Raw genomic sequence first — 17,755 nt, 5'->3', positions numbered from 1 at the left:
GGAGGATAAGAGAGGATAGGAGGATAAGGATAAGAGAGGAGAGGAGAGGAGGATGAGGATAATATAGGAGAGGAGAGGAGGATGAGGATAAGAGAGCAGAGGAGGATGAGGATAAGAGAGGAGGGGAGGATAAGAGATGAGGGGAAGATAAGAGAGGAGAGGAGGGTGAGGATAAGAGAGGAGGGGAGGATAAGAGAGGAGAGGATGATGATGATAAGAGAAGAGGGGAGGATAAGAGAGGAGAGGAGGATAAGGATAAGAGAGGAGAGGAGGATGAGGATAAGAGAGGAGGATGAGGATAAGAGGAGAGGAGGATGAGGATAAGAGAGGAGGGGAGGATAGTAGAGGAGGATGTGGATAAGAGAGGAGAGGAGGATAAGAGAGGAGAGGATGATGATGATAAGAGAAGAGGGGAGGATAAGAGAGGAGAGGAGAGGAGGATAAGGATAAGAGAGGAGAGGAGGATGAGGATAAGAGAGGAGGATGAGGATAAGAGGAGAGGAGGATGAGGATAAGAGATGAGGGGAGGATAATAGAGTAGAGGAGGATGTGGATAAGAGAGGAGAGGAGGATGAGGATAAGAGAGGAGAGGAGGATAAGGATAAAAGAGGAGAGGAGAGGAGGATGAGGATAAGAGAGGAGGGGACGATAAGGGAGAAAAGGAGGATGAGGATAAGAGAGGAGGGGAGGATAAGAGAGGAGAGGAGGATGATGATAAGAGAGGAGGGGAGGATAAGAGAGGAGAGGAGGATAAGGATAAGAGAGGAGAGGAGAGGAGGATGAGGATAAGAGAGCAGAGGAGAGGAGGATGAGGATAAGAGAGCAGAGGAGGATGAGGATAAGAGAGGAGGGGAGGATAAGAGAGGATAGGAGGATAAGGATAAGAGAGGAGAGGAGAGGAGGATGAGGATAATAGAGGAGAGGAGAGGAGGATGAGGATAAGAGAGGAGGGGACGATAAGGGAGAAAAGGAGGATGAGGATAAGAGAGGCGGGGAGGATAAGAGAGGAGAGGAGGATGATGATAAGAGAGGAGGGGAGGATAAGAGAGGAGAGGAGGATAAGGATAAGAGAGGAGAGGAGAGGCGGATGAGGATAAGAGAGGAGAGGAGAGGAGGATGAGGATAAGAGAGCAGAGGAGGATGAGGATAAGAGAGGAGGGGAGGATAAGAGAGGATAGGAGGATAAGGATAAGAGAGGAGAGGAGAGGAGGATGAGGATAATAGAGGAGAGGAGAGGAGGATGAGGATAAGAGAGGAGGGGACGATAAGAGAGGAGGGGAGGATAAGGATAAGAGGGAGAGAGGAGGATGAGGATAAGAGAGGAGGATGAGGATAAGAGGAGAGGAGGCTGAGGATAAGAGAGGAGGGGAGGATAGTAGAGGAGGATGTGGATAAGAGAGGAGAGGAGGATAAGAGGGAGAGGATGATGATGATAAGAGAAGAGGGGAGGATAAGAGAGGAGAGGAGAGGAGGATAAGGATAAGAGAGGAGAGGAGGATGAGGATAAGAGAGGAGGATGAGGATAAGAGGAGAGGAGGATGAGGATAAGAGATGAGGGGAGGATAATAGAGTAGAGGAGGATGTGGATAAGAGAGGAGAGGAGGATGAGGATAAGAGAGGAGAGGAGGATAAGGATAAAAGAGGAGAGGAGAGGAGGATGAGGATAAGAGAGGAGGGGACGATAAGGGAGAAAAGGAGGATGAGGATAAGAGAGGAGGGGAGGATAGAGAGGAGAGGAGGATGATGATAAGAGAGGAGGGGAGGATAAGAGAGAGAGGAGGATAAAGGATAAGAGAGGAGAGGAGAGGAGGATGAGGATAAGAGAGCAGAGGAGAGGAGATGAGGATAAGAGAGCAGAGGAGGATGAGGATAAGAGAGGAGGGGAGGATAAGAGAGGATAGGAGGATAAGGATAGAGAGGAGAGGAGAGGAGGATGAGGATAATAGAGGAGAGGAGAGGAGGATGAGGATGAGGATAAGAGAGGAGGGGACGATAAGGGAGAAAAGGAGGATGAGGATAAGAGAGGAGGGGAGGATAAGAGAGGAGAGGAGGATGATGATAAGAGAGGAGGGGAGGATAAGAGAGGAGAGGAGGATAAGGATAAGAGAGGAGAGGAGAGGCGGATGAGGATAAGAGAGGAGAGGAGAGGAGGATGAGGATAAGAGAGCAGAGGAGGATGAGGATAAGAGAGGAGGGGAGGATAAGAGAGGATAGGAGGATAAGGATAAGAGAGGAGAGGAGGATGAGGATAATATAGGAGAGGAGAGGAGGATGAGGATAAGAGAGCAGAGGAGGATGAGGATAAGAGAGGAGGGGAGGATAAGAGATGAGGGGAGGATAAGAGAGGAGAGGAGGGTGAGGATAAGAGAGGAGGGGAGGATAAGAGAGGAGAGGATGATGATGATAAGAGAAGAGGGGAGGATAAGAGAGGAGAGGATGATGATGATAAGAGAAGAGGGGAGGATAAGAGAGGAGAGGAGGATAAGGATAAGAGAGGAGAGGAGGATGAGGATAAGAGAGGAGGATGAGGATAAGAGGAGAGGAGGATGAGGATAAGAGAGGAGGGAGGATAATAGTAGAGGAGGATGTGGATAAGAGAGGAGAGGAGGATAGAGAGGAGGATGATGATGATAAGAGAGAAGAGGGGAGGATAAGAGCGGAGAGGAGGATAAGGATAAGAGGAGGATGAGGATAAGAGAGGTGGATGGGGATAGAGAGATTGAGGATGAGGACAGAGAGTAGAGGGAGGATGTGGATAAGGGAGTAGAGGAGGATGAGGTAAGAGGGAGGGGGGGGTGAGGATAAGAGAGGAAGATGAGGATAAGAGATGAGAGGGGGTGGGATAAGAGAGGAGGGGAGCATAAGAGAGGAGAGGAGGGGAGGATGAGGATAAGAGAGGAGGAGAGGATAAGAGAGGAGAGGAGGATGAGGGAAAGAGAGGAGGGGAGGATGAGATAAGAGAGGAGAGGAGGATGAAGATAAGAGAGGAGAGGAGGATGAGGATAAGAGAGGAGAGGAGGATAAGAGAGGAGGGAGAATGAGGATAAGAGAGCAGAGGAGGATAAGAGAGGAAGGGAGGATGAGATTAAGAGAGGAGAGGAGGATGAGGATAAGAGAGGAGGGAGGGTAAGAGAGGAGAGGAGCATGAGCATAAGAGAGTAGAGGAGGATGAGGATAAGATAGGAGAGGAGGATGAGGATAAGAAAGGAGGGGAGGATAAAAGAGGAGAGGAGGATGATGATAGAGAGGAGGGGAGGATAAGAGAGAGAGGAGTATGTGGATAAGTAGTTAGAGGAGGATGCGGATAAGAAAGTAGAAGAGGATGAGGATAAGAGAGGAGCTGAGGATGAGGATAAGAGAGTAGAGGAGGATGGGGATAAGAGAGGAGGATCAGGATAAGAGAGGAGGGGAGGATAAGAGAGGAGAGGAGGATGAGGATACGAGAGGAGAGGATGATGAGGATAACAAAGGAGAGGAGGATGAGGATAAGAGAGTAGAGGAGGATGAGGATAAGAGAGGAGGGAAGGATTAGAGAGGAGGGGAGGATGAGGATAAGAGAGGAGAAGAGGATGATAAGACAGTAGAGGAGGATGAGGATATGAGAGGAGGGGAGGGTAAGAGAGGAGGATGAGGATAAGAGAGGAGAGGAGGATGAAGATAAGAGAGTAGGATGAGGATAAGAGAGGAGGATGAGGATAAGAGAGGAGGGGAGGATGATAATAAGAGAGGAGAGGAGGATGAGGATAAGAGAGGAGGGGAGGATGATGATCAGAGAGGAGAGGAGGATGAGGATAAGAAAGGAGAGGAGGATAAGAGAGGAGGGGAGGATGAGGATAAGAGAGGAGAGGAGGATGAGGGTAAGAGAGTAGAGGAAGATGAGGATAAGAGAGTAGAGGAGGATGAGGATAAGAGAGGAGGGAAGGATTAGAGAGGAGGGAGGATGAGGATAAGAGAGGAGAAGAGGATGATAAGAGAGTAGAGGAGGATGAGGATATGAGAGGAGGGGAGGGTAAGAGAGGAGAGGAGGATGAGGATAAGAGAGGAGAGGAGGATGAGGATAAGAGAGGAGATGAGGATGAGGATAAGAGAGTAGAGGAGAATGAGGATAAGAGAGGAGCGGAGGATGAGGATAAGAGAGGAGAGGAGGATGAGGAAAAGAGAGGAGGGGAGGATAAGAGAGGAGAGGAGGATGAGGATAAGAGAGTAGAGGAGGATGAGGATACGAGAGGAGGAGAGGATAAGAGAGGAGAAGAGGATGAGGATAAGAGAGTAGAGGAGGATGAGGATAAGTGAGGAGAGGAGGATAAGAGAGGAGGGGAGGATGAGGATAAGAGAGGAGAGGAGGATGAGGGTAAGAGAGTAGAGGAAGATGAGGATAAGAGAGTAGAGGAGGATGAGGATAAGAGAGGAGGGAAGGATTAGAGAGGAGGGAGGATGAGGATAAGAGAGGAGAAGAGGATGATAAGAGAGTAGAGGAGGATGAGGATATGAGAGGAGGGGAGGGTAAGAGAGGAGAGGAGGATGAGGATAAGAGAGGAGAGGAGGATGAGGATAAGAGAGGAGATGAGGATGAGGATAAGAGAGTAGAGGAGAATGAGGATAAGAGAGGAGCGGAGGATGAGGATAAGAGAGGAGAGGAGGATGAGGAAAAGAGAGGAGGGGAGGATAAGAGAGGAGAGGAGGATGAGGATAAGAGAGTAGAGGAGGATGAGGATACGAGAGGAGGAGAGGATAAGAGAGGAGAAGAGGATGAGGATAAGAGAGTAGAGGAGGATGAGGATAAGTGAGGAGCGGAGGATGAGGATAAGAGAGGAGGGGATGATAAGAGAGGAGAGGAGGATGAGGATAAGAGAGGAGGGGAGGATAAGAGAGGAGAGGAGGATGAGGATAAGAGAGTAGAGGAGAATGAGGATAAGAGAGGAGAGGAGGATGAGGATAAGAGAGGAGAGGAGGATGAGGATAAGAGAGGAGAGGAGGATGAGGATAAGAGAGTAGAGGAGGATGAGGATAAGAGAGGAGGGAAGGATAAGAGAGGAGGGGAGGATGAGGATAAGAGAGGAGAGGAGGATGATAAGAGAGTAGAGGATGAGGATATGAAAGGAGGGGAGGATAAGAGAGGAGAGGAGGATGAGGATAAGAGAGTAGGGGAGAATGAGTATAAGAGAGAAGAGGAGGATGAGGATAAGAGAGGAGGATGAGGATAGAGGAGGGGAGGATAAGAGAGGAGAGGAGGATGAGGATAAGAGAGGAGAGGAGGATGAGGATAAGAGAGTAGGGGAGAATGAGGATAAGAGAGGAGAGGAGGATGAGGATAAGAGAGGAGGATGAGAATAAGAGACGAGGGGAGGATAAGAGAGGAGAGGAGGATGAGGATAAGAGAGTAGAGGAGCATGAGGATAAGAGAGGAGAGGAGGATGAGGATAAGAGAGGAGAGTAGGATGAGGATAAGAGAGGAGAGGAGGACTAGGCCATCACAATGACGGACTCCATCAAACACACAACTATAAGCACGCGCACACACACACACACACAGTGTGATGTTATGATGGAGGAGGGGTGTCAGTCCGTCACAGGAGAAATAGCCCCACTGCTCAGTTCATTAGGATTTAATGGATCGGACCATATTTCCATCTGCTTCTTAGTAAGATAGGTGGGAGGCGATATGTTGACGCACCTCCCTCTGTCCTCTGGAGAGACTGATAACTCTCTCTTTCACTAGAGTACATACAAACCCTCAACACTCAATTAACACACAAACTTTCTCTATATTGCTCATACAAACACTGTCCTCCTGTCTAGCAGCTGTTTGGCAGTAGCAGCCTACAGAGCTGATACCTTCATCCTCCTCCAAGGGTCATCTTGATGTCACCAGCAGGGTGCAGGGTGCAGGGTGCAGGGTGCAGGGTGCAGGGTGCAGGGTGGGGACAACAGGGAGCTAAAACCTAAACCTCAAGGGGATAGGCTGTTATACTCTGTATACGGATGAATTGATTTGGGGAGAAATGACAACTCATTAGGCTCAACGATGTAGGAGACGGGCTGTTATGTAGTCTGGAGCCAGCTAGCTGCATGAGATTTGATTATGGCTTCCAGAATAGGTGTTGTGTATCTCCATGATGACTTGATTTTGCAGTCGAAGCATCTTTCACTACTCTCTCTATGTCACTTCTCCTGCCTCCTGTCTCCTGCCTCCTGTCTCCTGTCTCCTGCCTCCTGTCTCCTGTCTCCTGCCTCCTGTCTCCTGTCTCCTGTCTCCTGTCTCCTGCCTCCTGTCTCCTGCCTCCTGTCTCCCGCCTCCTGTCTCCTGCCTCCTGTCTCCTGTCTCATGTCTCCTGCCTCCTGTCTTCTGTCTCCTGTCTCTTGCCTCCTGTCTCCTGCTTCTGGCCTGCCACTGTAGGAGATGTACATTACCAGTCAGAAGTTTGGACACACCTACTCATTCAAGGGTTTTTCTTTATTTTGACTATTTTCTACATTGTAGAATAATAGTGAAGACATCAAAACTATGAAATAGCACATATGAAATTATGTAGTAACCCCCCAAAAAATATATAGTTTACATTTCATATTCTTCAAAGTAGCCATCCTGTAACATGCTGACAGCATTGCACATGCTTGGCATTCCCTCAACCAGCTTTAAGGCTAGGCCCCTTTCTTCTCCCTTCCTGTCTGAATGATGTGCCCGAAGTAAACTGCCTGTAGCTCAAGCTGGAAAGAAAAAGCTTTTATACCTGTTAAGGATATGGCAGACATACGCCCCCTTTGGAGAGATTGGGTACCCCTAGTAAACTGGAAAAAAATCTGTCAAAAATTGCTAATATATGCAAATAAAAATTATTATTGAATAGAAAACACTCTAAAGATTCTAAAACCGTTGGAATTATGTCTGTAAGTATAGCAGAACTCACAGGGCAGGCATTCTTCCAAACTAGTTTTTGTGGCCATGAAAGTTGGAGCAACTTTGACGTCATGGCCCCCACCCTTCCCAACCAGTTATGATTCTGGGGACACTTTCTATCTCTTCCGCTAGATGTCCTCTTTCATTAGAGCTTTGAATCGTTCAAATCCCGCGAGAATTGACCCTATGGGAGTGAAATTAGTGCGTGCCACGAGAGAATAGGCTGTGCGTATGGGCGCGAATTGGTCCCAGACATTCCTTTGTTCCAGCACTCAAGAGAAGGGCAGACGATGGCCGATTGAATTGAAGTTTGTTTTGCGTGTCTAAAACATCATAAAGCTTGCTTCTGCACTTAGTTTGACCTGTTTAGTCGACATATAATATGTAATTTTGAAGTTTTGATGCGCAACTTTTCCGGACCAGAGGACGTTTTGGGTGCATTTCAGCTGATGTTATTAGCAGTAGCTAATACAAAGACGCAAGACTTGAAACCAAACGATGTATTGGGTAAGTATGAAGACTTCCAGAACATTCTGAACGAAGACCATCGAAGGTAAGGGAATATTTATGCTTAAATCTGTGTTTCTGTTGACTCCAACATTACGTGGAAATGTAGCTTGGAACTGAGAACATGTATATTTAGTCAAAGTTTATGATGTCTATTTACGTTATCTTGCCGCGCTACATAGATTTCCTGCGGGCATTTTTGAGTAATTTCTGAACGTGAACTCACTGTAAATGGACATTTATGGATATAAATGGCATATTATTGAAAAAAAAAATATGTACTGTGTAACATGTCATATTACTGTCATCTGATGAAGATTTTCAAAAGGTTAGTGAGCGATTTATTTTTTAATCCTGCGTTTGTTGATTGCATGTTTTGGCTATTGAAATGAGCTGTGTCTGGTGGTGGTTTTACATATATATGTGCTATGTTTTCGCCGTAAAACATTTTAGAAATCTGACTTGCTGGCTAGATGAACAAGGTGTTTATCTTTCATTTGAGCTATTGGACTTGTTAATGTGTGGAGGTTAAATATTTTTAAGAATATTTTTGCGTTCCATGCGCCACCGTTTCAGCTGAACGTGGGAGGGTTGATCCCCAATTGGGAACCAGTATCGTAGACAGGTTAAAGTTTGTAGAAATGTAGGAGTAAAATAGAATAATGTCAAAAAATGTAGGAGACTATAACACAATAGATATGGTAGGATATCAGTTTTTTTTTTGAGACCATGCTCTTACAATGGAAAGCATAGGGGCATACTGAATTCTAGCTCCCAGGATGCAATTCCTATGGCTTCCACAGGGGGTCAGCAGTCTACATTCAAGGTGTCAGGCTTGTAACGTCCAAAACAAAACCGGATTCCTATTGAACATACTTCTTTCCATAAGAAATATTATAGTTTGACTACATTTTAGGGTATCTGAGGAGTAAATAAAAATGTATTTTGACTTGTTGGTACAACGTTTAGGGGTAGATTTTCAGATTCCTTTCTCTGCATGTTGAACGAGTGGATTACTCAAATCGATGGCGCCAACTAAACTGACTTTTTGGGATATAAAGAAGGATTTTATCTAACAAAACGACACTACATGTTATAGCTGGCACCCTTTGGATGACAAATCAGAGGACGATTTTCAAAAAGAATATTTAATCTCTATTTGTGAATTTATGAAACCTGTGCCGGTGGAAAAATATTTTGATGTGGGGCGCCTTCCTCAAACAAGCTCATGGTATGCCTTCACTGTAATAGCTACTGTAAATTGGACAGTGCAATTAGATTAACAAGAATTTAAGCTTTCAACCGATACAAGACACTTGTATGTACCTAAATGTTTAAACATTATCATTAACATATTCATAATTTTAATTATTATTTATTTGAATTACACCCCCCAGTTTCACCGGATGTTGTCCCGCTAGCGGGACGCCTGAGGAATGCTTTTCCAACCATCTTTAAGGAGTTCCCACATATGCTGAGCAATTTTGGGCTGCTTTTCCTTCACTCTGCAGTCCAATTCATCCCAAACCACCTCAATTGGGTTGAGGTCGGGTGATTGTGGAGGCCAGGTCATCTGATGCAGCACTCCATCACTCTCCTTCTTGGTCAAATAGCCCTTACACAGTCTGGGGGTTGGGTCATTGTCCTGTTGAAAAACAAATGATAGTCCCACTAAGCGCAAACCAGATGGGATGGCGTATCGCTGCAGAATACTGTGGTAGCCATGCTGGTTAAGTGTGCCTTGAATTATAAATAAATCACAGACAGTGTCACCAGCAAAGCACCACCACACCATCACACCTTCTTCTCTATAATTCATGGTGGGAACCACATGTAACCCTCTCACCAGGCTCGAGTTTGATATTACCTTTCTTAGAATATCTGAACAGCATGAGATATTTGGTGAGAAGGACATATACAATGAGAATCCCTGTTGTAAACTCGCTAGGGTGATGACAACAACTAGGGTGATGTGCTCTTCTGATTGAATGATCATAGATTTTTGTTATTATATTATGATATGCTTTCCCATATAAAATGAAACAGAAACAATGAATGACTTCAGCAACGCAACAGACATAAGGTTCAAGATGTATATTATCACATTTTCAACGTACCACATCAAAAGAAATAAAAATAATAAACCCCAATGATTTTTCACAACCCATGTCCAAATTACTTGCAAGCTTGGTTAAACCCTTTTGGCACGCGTTGGAGCTCAAAAAAATGTCTACTTACATAAAGTCCCGAAGCACCCCACTGTTGTAGTTACTCACTACTCGTAGATATTTCCTCAGCGAAGCATAGCAATTCCGTGCCGTGGTCCTCACAAGATCCACAGCAAGCACAGCAGTCAATGCAAACAGTACTTCTTAGCAGCATCAGATAACCCATGGAAATATGAACTCGTTCATCTTCCACAAGCAATTCTCTCCACGTCTCGCACGATGCTAGGCTAACCTCGCACGATGCTAAATACCTCCACGATGAAACAGTCTCTACTAAGTCTTTCAACCTCTTAGGGCTAGGTGTCCCTTTAGCAGAACACCTGTTGACAACTCTAAATAAATAATTAAAATAAATAATCATAACAATTATGGATATTATTAAACATTTAGGGACATACAAGTGTCTTATATCGGTTAAAAGTTTAAAGTCTTGTTCATCTAACTGCATTGTCCGATTTACAATAGGCTTTACAGCGAAAGCATGCCATTCGATTGTTTGAGGACGGCGCCCGTCATCAAAATATTTTTCAACCGGCACAGGCTTCATAAAATCACAAATAGCGAATAAATATTCAGTTACTTTTTGAAAGTCTTCCACTGATTTGCAATCAAAAGGGTCCCAGCTACAACATGCATGGTAGTTTTGTTAGATAAAATCCTTCTTTATATCCCAAAAAGTCAGTTTAGTTGGAGCCATTGATTTGAGTAATCCACTCGTTCAACATGCAGAGAACGGACTTGTTCAACATGCAGAAAGGACTTAAACAAGTCAAAATATGTTTATATTTAATCCTCAGGTACCCTAAAACGTAATCAAACTATAATATTTCATACGGAAAAAAGTATGTTCAATAGAATAAGCAGGCGCGCATCCTCTTCGTCGCACGCACAGACTGATTTCCAACTCTTGACTCCCAGTACCAAAACTCAAAATTCTTCCTTGTTTGGGAAGAAACAAGCCTGAAACCTTGAACATAGACTGTTGCCATCGAGTGGAAGTCATATGAATTGCAATCTGGGAGCTGGAATTGCATATAGACCCATAGCTTTCCATTGTAAGAGCATGGGCTCTCAAAAATAAACAATTTCCGGTTGGTTTTTCTTTGTATTTAAACCTACCATATCAATTGTGTTATAGTCTCATACATTATTTTAACATTTCTACAAACTTCAAAGTGGTTCTTTCCAATGGTACCAATTCTATGCATATCCTGGCTTCTGTGCCTGAGTAACAGGCAGTTTACTTTGGGCACGTCAAACTCTATTATAAAATCAAAATCAGTATTTCCCTTCAAAACTTGGTAGGTATATGTTTTGTTCTATTTTTCTTCACCAACACTGATAATGTATTTCCATACTTTTCAACATCTCTCCCTCTTTTTCCAACGTCTCCCTTTCCCCAGGCCTCCTGTTAACCAGGTCAGCTCTCCCATTGGCCACAGCTTAACAAGCTACCTTATTGGTCAAAACTTAAACCTCAAAGTATACCAACCTATTCACTTGTACATTAAAGAAATACTTCTTTAAAAGAAATGCATTAACAACATAAAAATTCAGGAGCAATTCGATCACCTTTAAAATCTAATACCAATTAATTATAGCAAATAAACTCTATACCTGGTTTTAACAAGGGTATTACACACACATGCAGAGATCTTCCATTCATCTGCGTCTCACAAAGACACGGCGGTTGGAACCAAAAATCTCAAATTTGGACTCATCAGACCAATGGACAGATTTCCACTGTTCTAATATCCATTGCTCATGTTTCTTGGCCCAAGAAAGTCTCTTCTTATTGTTGGTGTCCTTTAGTAGTGATTTCTTTACAGCAATTCGACCATGAAGGCCTGATTAACGCAGTCTCCTCTGAACAGTTGATGTTGAGATGTGTCTGTTACTTGAACTCTGTGAAGCATTTATTTGGGCTACAATTTGAGGTGCAGTTAACTCTAATAAACGTATCCTCTGTAGCAGAGGTAACTCTGGATCTTCCTTTCCTGTGGTGGGCTATCTTCTGTATACCACCTCTACCTTGTCACAACACAACTGATTGGCTCAAACGCATTAAGAAGGAAAGAAATTCCACAAATGAACTTTGAACATGGCACACCTGTCAACTGAAATGCATTCCAGGAGTGTGCAAAGCTGTCATCAAGGCAAAGGGTGGCTACTTTGAAGAATCTCAAATATAAAATATATTTTGATAACTACATGATTCCATATGTGCTATTTCATAGTTTGAGGGCTTCCCTATTATTCTACAATGTAGAAAATAGTAAAAATATAGAAAAACCCTTGAATGAGTAGGTGTGTCCAAACTTTTGACTGGTACTGTATATTACTATGCACTAATGACACCATCATAACAGCTCAGTAGTATATCAAAGCAGCAGCTTCCTGAGATGGTCATTGAGCAGGGTGAGGACGGAGATGTGTTGTTGGATCACTTCCCACAGAATAACCATTATACTAATGAGAGATCATTTAGACTATCACATCCCTTTATCAGACAGGAAGGTAAAGAAGGCAAGTGAGTATGTGTGTGTCTGTGTGAGTTCACGTATGTGCATTCTGTTGTTTATGCTATGCATTAGTACAATGACAGTGAGTCATTGAATACAACATGACATTTTACAACCTTGGAAAAAGTTCCCCATGTCCACTCCAGTCAGTTCGATGTGATGGGCAAATCACCAGAAGGCTGTGATGAATATAAATGAGATGAATTAGATGGAACAGAAGAGTGGAGCAGAAAAGCAACAGAGGATGGTGTTCTCTCTCTCCAACCAGCCTGGAGTGTGGATGGGATGACTTAATACACTCACAGTGCCACAACTACAATGACTCAGAGTACGAGGTCACAAAGTTGAGAGGAGAATGTGTGTGAGGGAAAATAAGTGTGTGTGTGTGTGTGTGTGTGTGTGTGTGTGTGTGTGTGTGTGTGTGTGTGTGTGTGTGTGTGTGTGTACAGTATATGCATACTGTAAGCGTTGCTCAGGGAAAGGAAGTTAAAGAGGGTTTAACACTTTGGGACTGGGCTATTGGCTGTTATGGAAAATAAATTAGAACTGCACTCCACAGTGAGATGGTGAGCGGGAGGAGAAAGAATTTGGGGGGGTTGAACAGTACATCTAACAGTGGACGGCTTGACTTATAAGTTGCCAGTGGGATTTTAGCTCCTGTACTATCATTAGCATAATGTGGCACGTAGCCATAGCATGAATGCCAAGTATAGCAGAGGACTAAGGCTGTGCTAGCTAGCCTAGAGGTAGCATAGAGTAGAGGAGTGCTAAGACCCCAGAGAGAGTAGACTAACTAGCTTCGCTAACGCTCCTCCTCACACTCTTCTTACTCCCTTAGTTGAATCCTTTTTTTAAATGATTATTTTATTATTTCTGGTGCTCTCAGTTACAGTAGCTTGACTGAACTCCACAGTACCTAAGGTGTACTTATTGTTGTCTAAGTCTGCGGGGGAGGGGATCCAGGGAGTGCTCCGCAGGCTAGCTCCCACTCTTAAATAAGTTATGACATCATTGATGATATTGAGAACCCTGGTCCTCTGCTCCCATATACTTTAAAGTTGAACCCCCTAAGGTCGATGTCCGCGCCCCCGTGGAAATCGAATTAGCATAATAGTTTAAGCTAGAGATATCTGTTGTTGCATTGGATGCATCTCAATCCACCACGTCCACCTATGTTTCACTTCCGGCGAAACGTAACACAGCTAGAGCGGTGTTTGTCAGACCATGAGACATCACAAAAATCTGTCTTCTCACAAAATATTTTGTAGCGTCCCAACGATTTGGCCTACAGTTGAAAACATGTATGGAAGTATGTAAGGAGACTGTTGAGTGCCAAAAATAAGGGGAATACATGTACAAAAAAAATGTTTCCTGAACTTTCTTATATCTCTCAACGTCAACAGTTAAGAGGCAACTCCGGGATGCTGGCCTTCTAGGCAGAGTTGCAAAGAAAAGGCCATATCAAATCAAATCAAATTTTATTGGTCACATACACATGGTTAGCAGATGTTAATGCGAGTGTAGCGAAATGCTTGTGCTTCTAGTTCCGACAATGCAGTAGATATCTAACAATTTCACAACACCTACCTTATACACACAAGTGTAAAGGGATGAGTAAGAATATGTACATATAAATATATGGATGAGCAATGGCCGTGCGGCATAGGCAAGATGCAGTAGATGGTATAGAGAACAGTATATACATATGAGATGAGTAATGTAGGGTATGTAAACATGACATAAAGTGGCATTGTTTAAAGTGACTAGTGATACATTTATTACATCCAATTATAAATTATTAAAGTGGCAAGAGATTTGAGTCTGTATGTTTGTTGGCAGCAGCCACTCAATGTTAGTGATGGCTGTTTAACAGTCTGATTGCCTTGAGATAGAAGCTGTTTTTCAGTCTCTCGGTCCCAGCTTTGATGCACCTGTACTGACCTCGCCTTCTGGATGATAGCGGGGTTAACAGGCAGTGGCTCGGGTGGTTGATGTCCTTGATGATCTTTTTGGCCTTGCTGTGACATCGGGTGGCGTAGGTGTCCTGGAGGCCAGGTAGTTTGCCGATGGAGATGCGTTGTGCAGACCTCGCTACCCTCTGGAGAGCCTTATGGTTGTGGGTGGAGCAGATGCCATACCAGGCGGTGAATGCTCTCGATTGTGCATCTGTAAAAGTTTGTGAGTGTTTTCGGTGACAAGCCAAATGTCTTCAGCCTCCTGAGGTTGAAGAGGCGCTGCTGCACTTTCTTCACCACGCTGTCTGTGTGGGTGGACCATTTCAGTTAGTCCGTGATGTGTACACCGAGGAACTTAAAAGTTTCCTCCTTCTCCACTACTGTCCCGTCGATGTGGATAGGGAGCGTGCTCCCTCTGCTGTTTCCTGAAGTCCATGATCATTTCCTTTGTTTTGTTGATGTTGAGTGTAAGGTTATTTTCCTGACACCACACTCCGAGGACCCTCACCTCCTCCCTGTAGGCCATCTCGTCACGGGTGGTAATCAAGCCCACAACTGTAGTGTTGATTAATGATTGACTTGGAGACGTGCATGGTCACGCAGTCATGGGTGAACAGGGAGTACAGGAGACGGCTGAGAACGCACATTTGTGGGGCCCCAGTGTTGAGGATCAGCGGGGTGGACGTGTTGTTTCCTTACCTCACCACCTGGGGGCGACCAATCAGAAAGTCCAGGACCCAGTTGCAGAGGGTGGGGTCGAGACCCAGGGTGTCGAGCTTAATGATGAGTTTGGAGGGTACTATGGTGTTAAATGCTGAGCTGTAGTCGATGAACAGCATTCTTACATAGGTATTCCTCTTATCCAGATGGGATAGGGCAGTGTGCAGTGTGATTGCGATGGCGTCATCTGTGGACCTATTGGGGCGGTAAGCAAATTGGAGTGGGTCTAGGGTGTCAGGTAGGGTGGAGGTGATATGGTCCTTGACTAGTCTCTCAAAGCACTACATGATGATGGAAGTGAGTGCTACGGGGTGATAGTCGTTTAGCTCAGTTACCTTAGCTTTCTTGGGAACAGGAACAATGTTGGCCCACTTGAAGCATGTGGGTACAGCAGACTGGGATAGAGATTGATTGAATATATCCGTAAACATACCAACCAGCTGGTCTGTACATGCTCTGAGGACACGGCTATGGATGCCGTCTGGGCCGGCAGCCTTGCGAGGGTTAACACATTTAAATGTTTTACTCACATTGGCCACGGTGAAGGAGAGCCCACAGGTTTTGGTAGTGTGCCGTGTCAGTGGCACTGCATTGTCCTCAAAGCGAGCAAAGAAGTTTCATTTGTCTGGGAGCAGGACGTCGTGGTCCGCAACGAGGCTGGTTTTCTTTTTGTAATCCGTGATTGACTGTAGACCCTGCTACATTCGTCTCGTGGTTGAGCCGTTGATTTGTGACTCTACTTTGTCTCTATACTGACGCTTATCTTGCAGTGTGAATAGCTACACTGTTTGTATTCGGTCATGTTTCCGTTCACCTTGTCATGATTAAAAGCAGTGGTTTGCGTTTTAATGTTTTGCGTGAGTGCTGCCATCAATCCACGGTTTCTGTGGATTGACAAAATGGAGCCATGGTAAGATTTGCCGAAAGGAGGGTGGGGGAGAGCTTTGTATGCAGTTAGAGTAGCAATGATCCAGGATGCTGCCAGCTCGAGTCGCGCATTCGATATGCTGATAAAATATAGGGAGCCTCGTTTTCAGATTAGCTTTGTTAAAATCCCCAGCTACAATAAATGCTGCCTCAGGATATATGGTTTCCAGTTTACATCGAGTCAAGTGAAGTTCTTTCAGGGCCTTCGAGGTGTCTGCTAGGGGGGATATACACGGCTGTGATCAGGTGAACAAAAGGACTTGAGTTCCTGTATGTTGTTATGACTACACCACAAATCGTTACTCATAAAGCATACACCCACGCCATTCTTTTTACCAGAGAGATGTTTGTTTCTGTCGGCGCGATGCGTGAAGAAACCGGGTGGCTGTACCGACTCTGATAACATATCCTAAGTGAGCCATGTTTACGTGAAACAGCTAATTTTACAATCTCTGATGTCTCTCTGGAAGGCAACCCTTACTCAAATTTTGTCTACTTTGTTGTCAAGAGACTGGACATTGGCGAGTAGTATACTCGGGAGCGGTGAGCGATGTGCCCGTCTATAGAGCCTGACCAGAAGGCCACTTTGTCTGCCCCTTCTGTGGCGCTGTTGTTTTGGGTCGCCTACTGGGATCAGATCTGTTGTCCTGGGTGGTGATCCGAACGGAAGATCCACTTCGGGAAAGTCATATTCCTGGTCGTAATGTTGGTAAGTTGATGTTGCTCTTATATCCAGTAGTTCTTCCTGGGCTGTATGTAATAAGACTTCCTGTGGTAACAATGTAAGAAATAATATATACAAAAATTAAATACTGCAGAGTTTCCTAATTACGCGAAGCGAGGCGACCATCTCCGTCGGCACCATCTTATAAAATCTCAGACTGGCCAATGAAAAGAAAATTTTAAGAATGGCAAAAGAACATAGACACTGGACAGAGGAACTCTGCCTAGAAGACCAGCATCCCGGAGTCACTGTTGAGACTGGTTGAGACTGGTGTTTTGCAGGTACTATTTAATGAAGCTGCCAAATGAGGACTTGTCCTCTTTGTCCTTTATTCTGGTTAGAGCCAGTTCTGTGAAGGGAGTAGTACACAGCGTTGTACCAGATCTTCAGTTTCTTGGCAATTTCTCACATGAAATAGACATTTCTCAAAACAAGAATAGACTGACGAGTTTCAGAAGAAAGTTCTTTGCTTCTGGCCATTTTGAGCATGTAATCAAACCCACAAATGTTGATGCTCCAGATACTCAACTAGTTTAAAGAAGGCCAGTTTTATTGCTTCTTTAATCAGAAAAACAGTTTTCAGCCGCAAAAAGGTTTTCTAATGATCAATTAGCCTTTTAAAATTATAAACTTCAATTAGCTAACACAACATGCCATAGGAACAAAGGAGTGATGGTTGCTGATAATGGGCCTCTGTACGCCTATCTAGATATTCCATTTAAAAAAATCTCCCATTTCCAGCTACAATAGTTATTTACAACATCAACAATGTCTACACTGTATTTATGACTAATTTGATGTTATTTTAAATGGACACAAAAATGTGCTTTTCTTTCAAAAACTAGAACATTTCTAAGTGACCCCAAACGTTTGAACTGTAGTGTATTTCTTTGTTACTTCATGTGGTCTTAAAATTCAAAATCAAATAGCTAAATGATCCTTGGTATGACCTTCTTAAAACAATTCCATGTAGTTTAGTATGACATGCATTGTGCATTTGTGCCATTCAGAGGGTGAATGGGCAAGACTTTAAGGGCCTTAGAACAGGGTATGGTAGTAGGTGCCAAGCGCAACGGTTTGTGTGTATCAAGAACTGCAACGCTGCTGAGTTTTTCAAGCTCAACAGTTTCCTGTGTGTATCAAGAATGGTCCACCACCCAAAGGACATCTAGCCAACTTATGGCAAGCATTGGAGTCAACATGGGCCAGCATCCCTGTGAAATGCTTTCCACACCTTGTAGTCCATGCCCCTATGAATTGAGGCTGTCCTGAGG

General features: G+C 44.3%; 1 protein-coding gene across 1 annotated transcript in view; it reads right to left on the bottom strand.

Annotated features, from left to right (window-relative positions):
• Nucleotides 1-17,755, bottom strand: part of LOC110523020 (pituitary adenylate cyclase-activating polypeptide type I receptor) — a 65,135-nt gene that overhangs the window by 15,790 nt on the left and 31,590 nt on the right. The gene's annotated exons all lie outside the window — the stretch shown is intronic.

The sequence above is a fragment of the Oncorhynchus mykiss genome, chromosome 5 (genome assembly GCF_057628025.1).
Source record: "Oncorhynchus mykiss isolate SJ-2025 chromosome 5, ASM5762802v1, whole genome shotgun sequence".
NCBI lineage: Eukaryota > Metazoa > Chordata > Actinopteri > Salmoniformes > Salmonidae > Oncorhynchus > Oncorhynchus mykiss.
The sequence above is the reverse complement of the archived record's forward strand: the minus strand, read 5'-3'. Positions and strand labels throughout refer to the sequence as shown.